We start from the raw sequence: 16,890 nt of genomic DNA on the forward strand, positions 1-16,890 counted from the left end.
GGCTTGGCAGCCAAAAATACCACCTACTACGCATGCTGAAATAGCAGCATATTAATCTGCTTAATTTTTTCCATTCTCTGCTGTTTTGAAGGTCAGGTATTCGCACACTCTACCTACATTCAAGCTACAATACAGAGCAGTAAAAAGCAGAAAATTTGGGCTCAGAGAGAAGTGTCTTTGCATAGACCTTCAAGTCCAAGAGGAAACTTCAATTACAATGTGCTTATGGCTCCTTTGCAGCTGACCCCCCCTGGACAGACCCACTCAAGCCTGTTAACTCTTTGAAAAGATAGATAATGGCAGGACAAGGGGAAATGGTTTGAAGTTGAGGGAGGGAAGATTGAGGTTGGATGTCAGGGGGAAGTTCTTTGCTATGAGAGCGGTGAGGTGCTGGAACAGCTGCCCAGAGAGGCTGTGATGCCCCGTGCATCCCTGGAGGTGTTCAAGGCCAGGTTGGATGGGGCCCTGGGCAGCCTGGGCTGCTATGAAATGTGGAGGTTGGTGGCCCTGCGTGTGGCAGGGGTTGGAGCTTCGTGATCCTTGAGGTCCCTTCCAACCAAGGCCATTCTATGATTCTATGAGCTGTCCCCCATTGCCTCCACTCACAGCTCTGCTGCACAGAAACCACCACACCACGTTCCTCCAGTCGCTGTGCCAAAGTCAGCCACAGGCTGCTGGACCCACAGAGTAATTCTCTACTTCAAAAGCTTTGGACAATCCAATGGTCAATATCTGCTGCTTGATCTCCTTTGATTACACCCCTTAATATTGTAAAGATCCGTTGGTTTGGACAAAGTTCACTTTGCACTGTTTGGAACTTTCTGTGCGAGTCCCTCAGCATTTTCTCAATATTTGGCTTCTTCTGCAATTATTGACTTAATCCAAAACCAGATGGGTACCCCAGACACCTGACACATGTGCCCATTTGTATGCATTTATTCATGTGCAGTAGAAGCACGTACATGTTCTACAGCTGCCTTTGGGTTGCATGTCCATAACCATAGCTCCTTGCCAGCAAGCACGACAAGAGATTCCTAAAAGCAGTAGGTAGCTTTGGTCTGCCTGAAGCAAAGTTGTATTTTTATGACAACCACGTGATATTCAGTTAGTCAACTTACTGGTGCATTTCATGCTTTTCTCCTTTGCTCATCACTTTATTTTCTGCAGTTTGCAGTCAGACCGCATTGGTGCTGAGATGTGGTGTCATTGGGCACATCCAGCTGACAACACACTGTGCTTCCACTCATTTTCCCTTCGCCCTTCCCCAGACACATCCCTGTGCACTCCAAGCACACCAAGTTTAGTAGATTCAAGCACTCTAAATGAATAAGTAGCAATAAGGCAAGCAGTCCATCAGAGTTTCCCTTCGTATACACCTTTCGGGTTCAATTGGCAATACCTCAACAGTACTTTTTCTTCTCCTTGCACTTCAAAGCCCCACACATGGGCTGCCTGCCTTGCTGCAGTGCTGCAGGCAGACACACCGACCTCAGAGCTGCTGTTCTCAACGACACCGTGAGAGAGATGTCAAGCTTAATTCATATGGATCCAGGTGCTCTCGAAAAGGAGATTACATCAGCGGGCAAGCATGGGAATCAATGTGGTTATTAATGAGCACTGGAGAAAGATGAAGGCTGAACAGATGAACACATAGGGAGAATCTGAGCGGAACGGTTTCAAGGAGCAGCAGCAGCACAGGGTTACTGCAAACAACAGAACCAGCCTTTTCACAGCTAGCTGGGACATCTCCAGCAACCCCCTCTTCCACATCCCATCAATATGCAGACCCTCATTAGGCATCATCTCCTCATTCTGTTACTCTGACAGCAGGAAAAGTGCAGCGTGTGCTTGGAGGCAGATTTGGAACTGCAGCAGCAGTGTTTGCTGGCTCCTTCTCCAAATTACTGGCAAACTTTCTTCCTTCCATAAAACAGCATCTTTAAAAAATTTTCTGTTGGGGAGCATTCATTAGTTATCCTTATTTCTATGTTGGGTAATTTGCAGTTAAGTGCTACCTCAAATAGAGTAATTACAAATTATCTCCCAAGGATTCCTCCCATCCAGACAGTGAAACTGATTAAGACAGCGTGATCCAATGAGAGATTGCAGTTCCACCAGGAAGATTCCAAGTAGTTCCCTGCCCACCTCTACCTGTGACAATTCCCACTGGGGCTGAGGGCAGTGAGAGATGTGCAGAACACTGGTTTTATTTGGGACCACAATTACTGTAACTGATCACCTCCTAATGACTCGTGCCCCGCTGTTGGTTAATGCTCACTCCTTCATCCCCATCTTGGGCGTCTCATCCAAGCAGCCGAATATTTGGGCTTGCAGTTACATTCAGAAGCTTCAGATTTCACGTGCCCTGCTTCGGTGAGGGCGCTGAGGGTTTCAAGGCCAGGCTGGATGTGGCTCTGGGCAGCCTGGGCTGGAGGTTGGTGACCCTGCACACAGCAGGGGGTTGAAACCTGAGGATCATTGTGGTCCTTTGCAACCCAGGCCATTCTGTGATTCTATGATTAACACCAGTGCAAGTTTGTTTCCTCATTATCTGCAGACAAGCTTTTGTCTTTACTCTGATTGAAAGGCACTGCTACCAAGGACCTGCATTCAGAGAGCACTTCCACCACCTCCTAGGTGCACTGCAGCCTGGTTAAATGAATGCTTAAATGCTATCCTCAATTTTGACTCAAAACAGACTGCAGAGGGAAAAAGAGGTCTTTCTGACATGTTTTGAGCAATGTTGCTGTTGCCAAGAGGTGCTTTCCCCTGCTCTCCCATCCAGAGGATAAATTGTTCTGTTTCCTTCCAAAGAGATGCCATTAATTCAGGTGTCTATGTTATAAATGTGTATTTTGCTGATATGTTCTGTGTGTCATTCAAGCCAAAGTCTCCCCCATCTCCCAGTTCTGCAGCACAACAGTTATCACAGTCTGGAGCCAACTCACCATTGAGAAAAGTAATTAGCCAAAAAGTAATTAAATTAATTGACCAAGGAAGTGATTTTATGAGGCTGTGGGGGTAATTAAAACTAACACATAGTTTGGTGCTTTTATATCCTGAGTGCACAGAGATGCAAGGTTAACTGCCCTTTTTGGTTCCATTCTTCACCCCCCTCTGTGTCCATCCAGAGTAATGCAAACTGGGGTAATACACATGTAGAATGAGCATTTCTCCTAATTATCTTTATGCAAATGGGACCCACATTCTTGAGGCTCAAGGGGAGCACAACTGAGATTTGCAAAACCAGAAAGGCAGAAAGTAAGGTCCACGAAGATCTGTTATTCATCAGCCTCCCAAAATAGGCGATTAAAGCTAACAGAAAGTATGTTTAAAACAGATCAAAAGGAGGCCTCCTGAATCATCCTCCTTTAGTTCATGTTTTAGAGTAGCAAACAGGAAATTGCTGCCTGGGGAGGCTGTGAAGACAGGGCTTGGGGAAAGGAGTTGGGTGGATTCGTGCACGAGGGGTCTGTAAACAGGCACTGAAAGAAATGGGCAAGAGGTGCCCTTGAAGCCCCGTTCCATGATTTGATCACAGATGCTGGGAGCACAAGCAGAAGGAAACCAGTGCACTGTGGGCCTCCTCTCAGCACCCAATGGGACCAGAGCCCATGGAAACCTCTGCCACAGCCATGGGATGGGCAAGGGGGACACCAGGAGCTGCAAACATTGGGGCCCCTGGACAGCAAGCCTGCTGGTGTCAGTGTGAGCTTAAACCAACTGAGAGGTGGGCAGGCAGCCTTAATTAACTGCTTCTTGGGGCATATTCTTGATCATTTGGTTGATATTTCTGCAGTCCATTACAAACTCCATTAAATTCACTTGCCTCACAGGCATTGCTACCTCTTATAGTCAGCTTCTTTCCTGTCAAAGGATTGGCTTAATGGGATAAGCTGATCCTATACAAATGGAGCTTGCTTTGAACTCGTGTTGATAAGTAGCATTACACCGAGGCAGCAGACAGAAGGCTTCTCTGTTTATCTTTGCAGTGATACGGGCACAAAATAAAACCAATGCCACTTCACTACCTGAGCTGCATTCATCAGACAGGACAGAGATTAGAACATAGGAGTCTTCAAGCTATACAAACAAAAGTAGAGCACTTCACTTAGTAAAAAACTTTGCTCTTTGATGTCTGCACTCAGGGTTGATGCGTTGCAGCTACCAAAATCAGAACTTTTCCACTAGACCAGAAGCAAGCTCTACTTCTGCAAACAAAGAGTGTGCTTCAGAAGGGGCAGGTGACTTTCCTATGCAGCTGGGGCAACGATCTGAATTTCACTTCAGAATCCATGTATCTGTGTAGTGCAGCATTTATTCCCTCTTTGAAAGTTTGAGATGGAAGCACATCAGGTCACCCTGAGGAAAGAGCCATTTGTTTCTATTAGAAGAGCAGTTAAGTGAAACAGAGCCAGGTGCCAAATTCCAGCAAGTTCTCTTGATAGCTGCCACGAATCTTTTCTTGTTGTTTTGTTTAATGAGAAACAGCTGATAATAGTTCACACCTCCTACACCTATCGTGACTTTGCAGCTTCCTAACCCATCCCTGCCACAAAACCAATGTCCTCCCTTCCACCTTCTAGCTTTCCTTGAGCCAGAACAAAATGCTTGAGGCTGGTTCTCCAGTTCCACTCTTTTAATGTCATCCTTGGTGAAGTTGCTCTTTATTACGAGTCATCCCACTGAAAATTGGACCAACGGGACTCTTTAATATTATGTCATGCTTGGAGGAAGCAGCAGCTCATTCCGTAATTACAGTTACTATCGTGCTTTAATGTTGATGTGGGTGTAATCTTCTAATTAACATATATTTTTTTAAAGCCCTCAACTCCTATGTCAAAAAGCATCAAAACATAATGCACTAACTCAATAACAGCATAACCCACTTTCTTTCAAATAAGAAAGGAGGGAATTATTAGGCATCAATGCATCACTCGCTAATGAGCTGTAATTCTGTATCAGCTCGTTATATAGGAGAGATGCTGGAATGCTAGAGATCGTGGGTGCAGAAAACCAGTTCAAAGGGCTCGCTGTGTCAGTACCAGCTTTTTAGGTCTGGTTAGAAAAAAACAACAAGCAAATGTGCTTAAGTGAACAGGTGCCCTCCTGTGTGCATTCATGCAGAACACAAACACCAAGTTTTCCTATTTCTCAACCTCCAAATTTGAGGAAGACATGCTGACAGCTTGCTGCTGATCCCTGCCCTACTCCATAGCAGGGAGGAGAAGACAGAGGTTGACAGTGCCTGGATTGTTTATGTGCATCAGCTCCTGTCTCTCCCCAGGGCTGGGGCAGCAATGGGTTGGGATGGGGTCTTTACAGCTCCCAGCAGGCAGGAGCACAGATGGGGATGGGTTGAGGATGGGCCACTGTAACAGACCGACAGCAGCAGAGCAGGCATTTCTCAATGGCCCTACACCACTCTGCAGAGCTGCGTGCGTCCCTCAGGAACAGATCAACCCTGGGTTTACCTTTTGGAGCCTGGGCACACTCTGCTGGGGATTTGCAGCTTTTGTATTGACCCTTCTTATCGAGTTCATCAGGATAATACCTCTAAAGCCAGAGCAGATGTTTTGGTGCCCAAACCACAACCTTCCCAGCTGCCAAGTTAAGGTGAAGCCCCACAGTTGCAGTGGGGTCTGGGCACTGGGAGGCACCTGCCAGCACGCAGACCTGGGAACCAACCCAAAGGGGTTTCAAAAAATCTAATCAGGGCCAAACAAGGTGGGTAATTCCATGGATATCTTCCTGGACATCTCCTCAGTCCTGTCTGCTTCCCACACGGAGGTTGCAAAGGGCAGCATTGCTCTGTCCTGGGCACCAAGATCACGAGCAGCACCAGGCAATGTGTGCAAACCAGTGATGCCGGTTTGGGGCAGGTGGAAATCTGGGCTGCACTTTGCAGTGGAAGAAAACAAGAGGCTTTTCTTTCTACACAACACAAATGGAAAGCACACAGTGCAACTGTGCTCAGCAGCCTCCCAGCTTAGACAAGAGCATTTCCATCAGGCTTGACCTTGCAGCACATAACAGGCAGTGGGTTCGGATCCTCTGTGAAGATCACAGCAAGGAGAACTCCGTACAGTACCCCATCATTTGCAAGGAACCTCATTAATGCTAAAACAACCACCCTCCCTCCACACATACTCCTACACAGCCTCAGCAGCGCTGCATTCAGCCATGTGGGTGGGTTACAGAGAGGGAACCACATTCTGCTGTGCAAAGCAGAGCTCCAGCACACAGCTGGGAGCCCAGCAGGGACAGAGGGGTGTTGGGGGATCAGTGCCAGGCTGCAGCTGTGGCCACTGCTCCTAACCCCAAGCTGGGCCTGCTCCAGCAGCAGGGAGGGAGCAGAGGTGGGAGGATTTGGGGTCAGATCCTGCCAAAAGCACATTTAGCAATGAGACTCATCTCTTTTCCGATGGCTCTCAGCCCCACAATGGAGCATCTCTGCACTGCAGGCCTTCCTCAGACAGGTACCAGTGCAGCAGGTGTTGTGTGAGACAGGCAGCATCGCTGGTTGCTGCTTTAGGAGCCCAGTCTTGAGAAACACGATTTAACTAAATTACATTTAAAGCCTTATTTTCCCCAGCAGTAGAAAGGTGTGAACCCAACTGCATGCCCAATGCTTAGTGTTTCCCCAAACTTGTGTATATTATCATCCCAACAGGCAACAAATGCCACAGCAATTCCTCATGCTTCCTGAGAAAATCAATGTCCTCATCAGCAGCAAATGGGAGCTGCAGTTATGAATTTTTAACACACAGCATTGCTGTGAGTTTAGAAGAGCCTCCTATAGCCCTAACCCAGCGCTGTAACAATCCCTAAGGTCTCCTGGGATACTTTTTTAATAAAAAGAAATAAAAGAACCATTAAAGCTAAGTCATTAAGTGCTGGAAGTAGCAGCCAATGCCAAATGCAATCTGTGCAACCCATCAGTACAACCTCGCTGCAAGTCAGGTGCACTTCCTAATGTATTTCAGATTTATTCCCTTTGTACGACGAAGCCATAAAGCTTTCTTTGCATCGTTAAGAAAACAGCAAAGCAGTTCATGGAGATGATGCTGGTACTTAGGAACTGAACCAAAGCATCAGCCTTCCAATTCGCCTGCTGCATGGTTTGAGTTCCCTGACCCTTCCACTGCCTGCTGCGTGCTGAGCTTTGCACTGAGGAGCCAGGCAAGGAGCAAAGTGCAGCACCCAATGGGAGCCCCATGCAGAAGTGCCCTGAAGTCAATTACTCGCATGCATAAATTACACAGGGAGCTGCCAAGAAAGTCAGCCACGATGCGTTGAAGAGTAATTATGGCTTCTGCTTGTTAGTAATAAAATGATACATTAGCCAAGCTTACACAAAACACAAACACCTTCTGATTTCATTGAAGATTAATGCTAATGGGCCAAATTGGCGGGCTGGACTTAATTGCTCTTTTTTATCTTCATTAAACGATAAGCTGCAGCCACAGAAATTGCTCTGGTGACCTTGGGTGTGCACAGCCCCCAGCCCTGCATTGTGTCCCATGGGGGCTGCAGCAGCAGAGCTGGGGGCCATGCCCAGAGAGGTCGTGGATGCCCCATCCCTGGTGTTCAAGGCCAGATTGGATGGGGCAGCCTGGGCTAGTATTAGATATGGAGGTTGGAGCTTGATGATCCTTGAGGTCCCTTCCAACCCAAGCCATTCTGTGATTCTATGATTCCCCTGTGGGGTAGGAAGCAGCTTTGCCTCCATGTGACCACCTGACACCAACCTCTGCTCCTTCGAAGCAAAACACAAATGGGGAGAGAGAAGGAGCCACGGTATATTTGCAGGAAAACATCACCCAGCTCCCTCCCATCACCATGGCAACACATCCACTGTGGCTCCAATTGAGAAATACTTCGCAAATCCCCGCTCATGTAGGGTGGCTGCTGCAAAAGTCATACACTATTGCTCACAAGCAAATGCACGGCATTTAAGATGTTCTCCAGGTGAAGAGTAATGGTCTGATTTTAGCTCTTGTACACCCGAGCTTCCATTATTTGCTATGTTGTTGGGGTTTTTTTGTTTGTTTTGTTTTTTTCCCTCAGACAGCAAACAATTGCAGACACTTTCATTCATTTCCATGGGCAAGCAGGGCACTGCAGGTTCCTGCTTGGTGTGTTGAGAGCTGAATGGCATCCTGTGAGACCAGGGAAGAGAGAGAGCACAGGATCCTACCTTTGGTTGTTTATTACTAAAGGAAAGCTGCTGTTGCACATCTGTCCATCATCCAGTGTTACATAGAGAGAAGGTGGCATAGAGACATCCCTGCTTCTCCATGGGCTCCCAGCTGAGCAGGGCTGAGCATAGCTGAGCAGAGGACCAGGGGAAGGGAATGCTTCTCATCTGTGCCCTCCTGCCCAGCTGAGCCAACAGACAGAGCTCAGTGCCCACAGAACCCAAGGGACTGCTCTGCTCTCCCTCCTCCCTGCAGCCCATCCAGCACACTGAGTCAGCACCAGCCCTGCCCGAAGGGCCCTCCAGGCAAAGTTCAAATGACCAATTAGTGCCTCCGTGTACTTTTAAGCTGCTTTTCAGCCTGCCAAGGATGACTCAGTAACCTTTAAAGATGTAAAGCTTCTCGTGGGCTGCTTGCAACCACATCCGCAGACATCGCTGCCGGGCGATGCAAGCAGTGCTGAGGCTCTCATTCTCTCTTATGCCATCAGTAATTTAAACCTGTGCTATGCTCCTCAGCATACAGAATAAATCCCAACCTGGAGCAGGCAGTGAGAGGGTGCAGACAAGCAATGGGATGCCTGGGAGAAGATGGGCATTCGCACTTGGGTCTGATTCAGAAGGTCCAGGGATGGGAGCAGTTAGCTGAGGTATCCCAGTAGTTAAGGAGGTTCAAAGCTCACAATTTTTACCTCCTTAATTGGATTTTCCTGTCTTCATCTTCAAGATATTTGGTCTTTTTGTGCCTTTCTCTGAAGGAAAAGCCTTTCAGTACCTGGAGATTCCTCCCCATGCAGGTACTTATCCACTGAAATTAAGTTACAAGCTGCTTCTTGATAAGATAAGCAGACTGAGCTACTTAAAGCTCACTGTAAAATATTCTCTGCAGCACTTCATAATTCTTCATGAATCTTTTCAGCTCAGTGACATGGCAGCAGAAGGGTAAAAGCCAGGACAAGCAGCAGAAAACCCAAGTCCTGCTGCACAGCTAAAGGGATTGCTGCAAGGGGAGGCAGCAGGCAGCCCAGGAGATGCAGAAGTCATTAAGCAGCCCAGTGCTTCACGTCCTGCAGCCACCAGGGACCACTCCTACTGTTAGCTTCCAGTAAACACCAACTGGCACAAAGTGAGGTGGCACAAATCAGCCAGGACTTGCGCACAACGAATCACAGAATGGCCTGGGTTGAAAAGGACCCCAACGATCACCTCATTTCAACCCCCTGCTATGTGCAGGGTCACCAACCAGCAGACCAGGCTGCCCAGAGCCACATCCAGCCTGGTCTTGAATGCCTGCAGGGATGAGGCAATGCATGCACTGATGTGCAGATCTACCCCTATGCAGTACCTCAAGCACTTCAATATGACACAGCCATTTGTTACATCACTGACCCTGCTGCTTTACTCATTTATAGTTTAATTGCCAGTTAAATGGGATCAAATACCTCCGAACTGAAGCCATTTGCATTAAAAATAATACATCCATTCCCTTATACTCCCTGCATTGAGGCAGGTGCTGCTCAATCATTCGATCAGAGCCTGCAGAAAGCTGCTGATTAATTAATGAGAGATGGATGGAAGTCTCAGGGAGGAGAGTGGCCATGGATGGAGAGCACTGAGCTCCTTCGCTGCAGAGATGTCCCAGCAAGGAATGGGACTTTCTCTCCTGATGAGTACATCGTAATTAATTCTCTGCAGAATCCTTGCTTAGGAACTTTATTAAATCGCATTAAGACTAATGAATTGTTGTTGTTGCCTAATTATATAGTTGTTCCTAGTTTAATGAACTGTGTATTCATAGACATAGAACAGACGTGTTGCTTTTGGGAGGGAAATATTTTAAATAAGAAATATATATATTGTTGCTAATAGCATCATTTGTTGGTTACATTCACTCATAATGAATCTGTTGGAAGACTGTCCCTTGAATACAGATTTTTGCTAGCTAGAGGCAAACCAAAGCCCAGAACTGAAACATGTTCCAACAGCTGACGTGAAGCAGATATTTTTGCTCCTGTTAATGTGATTTCTCTCTGCAAAATAAAACCTGAAGACCTCTCAAATGATCTGATAGAGAAAAGGCACAGAGCAGGACGGCTGTGCCGGGAGAATTTCCTTCTCGCAGCTGACAGTGCTGGTGCTTTTCCAGCTGCATCACTCAGCATCACCCCCCTAGGCTCACTGAGTGCCTGAAGGAGGGAGGAAAGTCTCCCAAACTTTTCCTGAGGATATCTGCTAGGGCAAAATAGTTACACTCCTAAAATAGGAGCTGCTTAAAAAGTCAGAATTGCTGCTGCTTAAAAAAAAAAAAAAAGAAAGAGGACAATCATCGTCTCCAATGCTAATGCATATAATCTTCAACACACTGCAGCCACCCCACAGATTAATTTCAGCACAGAGATTATGGTAATATACACAAAAAAGAAGTTGTGATATTGAGTTAATCAAAGATTTTTTTCATTTCAGTCCCTGCCTTTGGCTCCACTCAGCAACGCCTGCCACAAAGGAGAGTCAAAGGCCCCTATCATGCACCGAGTTGAACAGTAATTATTACAGGGAAAACAAAGTTTAAACCAGAGAGTTTCTTGATCTTGCTCTGACATGAGTTCCTGAAGCAATGAGGACACGATGGGGATCGGCTGCTCCCAGAGCCAGTGCTCAGCTCTATGAGGAGTGCGGACCAGGTGGGGTGGGCAATGCAGAGCTCCTATGGGCGCACAACACAGAGCTGCAAATGCCTTGAAGAGCCTCATTCCACCCCTAGGGACATCTCAACCCCTGCACAAGTAGCACAAAACCTCCTTGCAGACCTTCTGCAGGAGATGGATGTGCTCAGCTCGTGGGGCAGCATGGGGGCTGCAGCTGGGTGAGTTCAGCCTGGACCCCCACCAAGGGCTATCCCACCCTGACTCATGCACAACCCTGCATTCCAAGCACCTCCTTCTCTCCCAGCAGAAGCTGGGGATCTCTTATTTTCAGCCACTGAGGCTGAGCAGAGTAGGGCAGTGCCAGGTGGGCCCTATGGGGCTGCGGGTCCTGGACTTATAGTCCCTGCAGAGCAGAGAGGAGGATGGGGCTCCTGCAGCCTTCCAGCAGCACCAGCCTTCAGCCACACTTAAATTACAGAACAAAGAAATGCCAGCTGTGAGCAAACCTTAACAAATCACAGAACAGCCACTTAGCTCCTGACAGTACCAGTTAGCTGAGCTTAACTCCAGCTCTGGCTAATTAGCAGTGAGCGTTCTGCTCAGGCACAGCATCCCTCTAACCTGTCCCGTGGCATTTTACATCACAGCAGTGCTGGTGCAAACAAAGCAAGCAGCATCTGTATGGGATGGGATGCATGCAGCTCTCCACGTGTGCCTGCTCTCAGAGCATCACACAAAATGCTCTGTTGTAAAGCTTTGGCACAGGTACCTGTTATTACCTCGCTGCTACAGCAATATCTCAAGGCTGAGTGGAAAAGCACACTGAAGACACACTTCTCTGCTGCCTCCTTGCACATGAACCCACTGCTGCCACTTGACATCTCAGCACTGACACACGTCAGGCTCCTCGCTTCGTGTTCTGCCAATGAAAGCAAAGCAAATGGAAGCAGCGCCCCGTATCAGGGTTTTGAAGAGGCTGCAAGGACGAGATTTCAATAGAGAACAGTAAGACACATGTAGAAACCTTCCCACGTTTTTCTCTTTGGAAGAGCCCAAGGGAAGCTGTGCTTCCCGGAGGCAGTGGCACTTTCCCCCCCCACATTTCCCTTTTGGAAAGCTCTTTCAGCGTCGGCCTCGCAATGCACAAATTTGTTGCTGCTCTGCATTACTCTGAAGTGCTGTGAGTTTTAATTAGCAAGTTTTCAGTCTTTCTGGCTCATTATAACAACAGACAAGAAATTACAGTTAAATTAATAAATCAAGTTCCTCTCCTAAATCACTGCTGGGCAGATCTCTGAGTGTTTTTAATGTGCCTAATTATGCTCAAGGATCTTGTCAATCACAGCATTAGTCCAACTCTCAGGGACTTTGGGAAGCAGCAGTGGGTGCAGGGAGCACAGCACTACGCTCCTTTGCTCAGCCACCACCAAGCGCTGCCAACCCCAACACAGCACACAGCTCTGCTTCAGAGGAGCAACAGCACTCAGCTCAGCACAGCTGGGTAGCAAAATTATAAATACAGAGCAAAAAGCATCATTATAAACTCCTGCGACTGATGTGATTTTGGGCAGCAAGCAGCAGCAGGTCGCAGTGCATGGCCAGGTGCTGCCTGCAGCACAAGGGCTGTGTGCCCTGCTCTGCTCTGCCTGCAGAGCCCACGGGTGTTTCTTGCCTTCAGAAAAACCTTCTGCTTTTCAGCTCCCCTCCCGCGTGGCTGCACAGCAGCCTCTTGAAAACAGACATCCAGCACCTCCGTCTGACAAGTGCGTGCCTGAATCCTGTCACAACATAAGCCCCGAGTACTTCACAGCCGGGGGAAAATAATGCCATTAATACAGCAAAGGGATCTAGATGCATTAGCTACACCCAGGAGAGGGCTCGCACTGCAAATCTTAAGCATCCAAGACAGCAGATGGAAAAGCAATACCAGAAGGGCTCTGACAAGCACGGCTCTTGTCTCTCAGTTCCATTTACGGAGCTCTGCATCATCGCAGCACAATAGGAATGGGCAGCAGCTACAGCAGCACTACTGCAGGCATGGCACTTCTCTGCTCCTCAGTGCACTGCCCTGCCTGCCCCACACTGCCTCTGTGCCACAGACAGAGCGAGTATCACCATTCAGATTGACAACAAGCTTAAACTTCAGAGCTTCAGCCCCTAGAATTGTTCCGCTATCAGCAGTCGCTGCTTTGTAAGTATTGATGCAAGGTTTCCATCCATCACCAAACCCAAGATCACAGAACCACAGAATAAACAAGGTTGGAAAAGACCTTCGAGATCATCCAGTCCAACCATCCACCTATCACCAATAGTACTCGCTAAACCATGTCTCTCACCACAAAATCCAAACATTCCTTAAGATGAGAGCACCAGATGGGCAGCAGAGCGCACACAGAGCACCTGTCCCACAGCTGGATGTGGCAGAGCAGCGATGCTTTCAGTGCTGTTGGAGAGGGGACTGTAAAGAAGTGCTACTAAGAGGTTTCTCATTAGTAGAGAGCTGGAGATGGAGTGATTCATCAAACCCTTTTTTGGGAAGCCTGCAGAGTATGGCAGCAGCACAAACGCAATTTCAGTTACAACAAAACGCCGTGCCTTCGACCATTAGCTTCGCTGGGCAGCAATAATCATCTCCATTTATTTATTTAATCCATTAAGTGCACAAATGTGAAATGGTTCTGTAAGTACCTCGGGGATAAAGGAGGTGAAAGCATTTGGGGCAGTGGAATCGAGGTGGGGGTTTGGTGCATTCAGCTCTCCAGCGCCATTGCTAAGCTGTCGGCCCCAGCAAAAGCTCTGCACCTTTAGCTGCACCAAATTCACTGCCATCTTTACACAGACATACGAAGAAAACGAGGGATGATTTAACATCCAGGAAAGGGAAAGATGAAACAAAAGCCTGAAGTCCTCGGCAGCCTCTTTGAAGGCAAAGGAAGTGTAATTTGCCTGCAGAATTGAAGACGCTGTGAAAGGGAGTTGTGACAAGTCCAGGTTCACAAGTGTTTTTGTTCTCCCGCTCTTCTGTGGCACTGAGTGCTGGCAGCCTGTAATTCATTCAGGAAAATCCACAAATGAAGAGAAGGAGAGAAAACGAGGACGCATTGCACAGCTGTCTGCCCCAGGCCAGCAGGTAACAGGCAGCACAGCCTCGATGCTTCCCTCAGCCCTGACTGAGCACACACTCTTCTGCTGTTCCCCCTCAGTTTATTGTCCTATCCCAGCAGCTCCTGTGCCTGAGCTCCGGATGCAAACAGAAAATAAAACGCACAGCAATGAACGGAGGAGCTCTGCGCTGCTCCTGCAGCAGTGATGAACGCAACGCATCAGGAGACCGCGTGGAAATCAGTTCTTTAAGTCTGACACACCTTATTATTCTTATAAAAGAAAGCAGACCTCCCTAATTTAGGGCTGCTCTTGCTGGTGGGAGGAAGAACTCGGTGGTTTGGCTTTTGGTGATGGGAGCAGCCGGCAGCAGCTGCCCCACAGCCCTCAGCCCCAGCTGCTGTGAGCTCATGGAGGCCCACGGGGATCCCCAGTGCTGACCCCCACCCCTGCATGCAGCCACCACTGCCCTCCTCCACTCACAAGCACAGGGGAAAGAACAGCTGTTGAAATACAAACGCGAGACTAATTATACGTGATTGAGGATCTTAAACTGCTATTTTTAGCTTCAAATTAAAAAAGATTGGATGAACCCAATGTTTGTGCTCAGCATTTCAGAGCCGAGGAGGGGAGGAGCGCCGGCTCGTCCTGCTGCATGCAGCAGCACGGGGAGCAGCACAGCCCGGGGCCAACAGGAATCAAATGGGACAGCAGGTGCCCCCCTGGGCTGCTGTGATTTCCTCCATCACGTCAGCCACTTGTGTTTCAGAAACATTAAATTGCTATTAGAGCTTCTGACCGTCTCTGTCAATTATTCCTTCTCCCATCCTGGCACGTGCTGGCTTTTGATTTAGCAGGAAATAATTTTTTGAGCAGTTTCCAGGCTGCTTCCATTAGGCATTCAGGTGGTAGTCAATGAGCTTGAGAGTTACTTGCCTAAAAAAGGGAGAGCTTCTGCATGACCCATTGCTCTTTTGGGCAGGAAACACTGCTTTTTGGGAAAGGCAGCACCATGGGAACACAGCCAGGTGTGCCCAACCACCCACACAGAGCCTGGCCATCAGATCTGCAGCAGCACAGAGCTCAGCCCTCCAGCATCCTCTGGCCTGCATCTTTGCTTTTGGATCCCAGCATTATGGCTTTCCCACAAACCAACAGTCTATACGCTCACGGGGAGAAAGCAACACTAAAAAGACGGATTATTTTTTTGCCTAATGCTCTGTTTTCCATTCCAAATCCTTGGCTCACCAGCCGACAGGGCTGCGTCCAACCCAGGTGAACCCTCATTTATCCAATACCAACAAAGCCCTAATTGAGAGATCAATTGGGAACCTGCCTTGTCACGCACAATTTGGAGAGCTGACAAAACCACCTGTAGGGGCTGGAAAATAAGTTCTGCCTCATTACAAAAGAAATTGCATCTAAATGAAAAACAACATATAATAAGAGGTCTAAAATGCCTGCAAAGCGCTGCCAAGCAGACAGGTAATGCAGTGATATATGGCACAAGCTGTGTCTTTGACAAGGGTCACCCTTAATCATTCAGCAACCGAAGGAACTGAACTCATTTCCCAAAGGTGGAAATGTTTGGGGTTTTGTTATGATGCTGTGTAAATTCCAGGGCAGAGGATTACTGCTCCTGTGCCCAAGCACTGCATCTCTTGGATAGATTAAAACAAGTGCACATATAGCAAAACAGGAAGCATGTTGACCAGGCTTCCCTGCAATGTCCGAGTCAGAATATCCTTCACTCCCCGCTCCTGTTTGGATGTTTGAGATCAGGGTAATAAAAGACATTCTGGAAACAGTCAATGAAGGCAAAATGATGTTTTGACATGGAGGTCATCGTGGCTGACGGGAAAAAATGAACCAAGTCAGTGATAGAGGAGGTGCTGGAAAAATCCTCTCTAGCAGCTGACGAGGCTCCACTCAGCAAATCCCAGAATGATGGATTCCACAGAATAAATCCCTCACTGTCTCGGTTCATCTCCACAGCACTCTGCTTTAGGACCGACCACTTAACCTCAGCTTTTCCTCCTTGTATTTGGAGAGCTCACTGCCTTCCCCATCGGCTCTCTCCACCTTTTGTTCTGCACCAGTCTGTGCCCATCCCAGTGCCCCCAGTTCCCTCCTAGCTCTGCTGCCCTGGGGAGGAGCACAGTGCACTGGGGTGGGATGCGGCCCTGACCCAATGTGAGCTCCAACAGGGAGCGAGAACTTGAAAAATATGGTGTTTCCTTCAAAACTGAACATCCCCCAACCTTATCTCCGATTTTTGTGTGCCACTGATTTACAACCTGAGCAAACAAGGTGCCATTTTTCAGGTGTTAGCATCATTTTCAAGTAAATCTCAGTAATATTTCAATATAGTGTTATTACAGATCTAAGGAAACGTAAACGTCACACTTCACAAACATCAGCTGTAATTGTTTCTGACTTCCTGAGAAATGCTCCATTTTCTTCACAGCACTGAAACGCTTCGACAAACGCAGCACAGCCTTCACAGCTCGACTCAAAACCCCCATTTTTCCTTCCAACAAATAAAACATAAGAAACATTCTGCCCCAATCCGATGTTCGCCCTCCACCCGGGGGTGGATTTCACTCTGATCAATACAGCTCATCATTCATTTCACTCACTGTCATGCTCCAAGCCAACTTGGTGCACAGCTGTGCCATTGCTGCACTGCGCTCACTGCTCTCCAGGGCCCCCTGCAATGGGGAGAGCTGCCCTTGGAGCCTGCAGTGCTGCTTGAGGCTCACACCTCAGCCCCAGTGAGCTGTTTTGCTGTGCTTCACCTCTCTTGCATGAGAGCTGGAGATTTATCATTAGCTCCTAGCTAATGCTGGGAATTCACAGCCCCTCTCATCCCCAGGGTGCTCAGGGATCACCAAAATGTCCCCAAAGAGAAAGAAACGTGAGGCACTATTGCACGAGGCAACA

General features: G+C 48.0%; 1 long non-coding RNA gene across 1 annotated transcript in view; it reads left to right on the forward strand.

The window, feature by feature from the left end:
• The first annotated feature begins 334 nt into the window (after positions 1–334).
• LOC128088029 (uncharacterized) overlaps positions 335–16,890 on the forward strand; it is a 140,606-nt gene continuing 124,050 nt past the window's right edge. The window contains exon 1 of the long non-coding RNA XR_008210123.1: positions 335–387. This is a non-coding gene — a long non-coding RNA (uncharacterized LOC128088029). The remainder of the gene's footprint in view (positions 388–16,890) is intronic.

The sequence above is a fragment of the Tympanuchus pallidicinctus genome, unplaced genomic scaffold, assembly GCF_026119805.1.
Source record: "Tympanuchus pallidicinctus isolate F22 unplaced genomic scaffold, pur_lepc_1.0 scaffold32, whole genome shotgun sequence".
Lineage (NCBI taxonomy): Eukaryota > Metazoa > Chordata > Aves > Galliformes > Phasianidae > Tympanuchus > Tympanuchus pallidicinctus.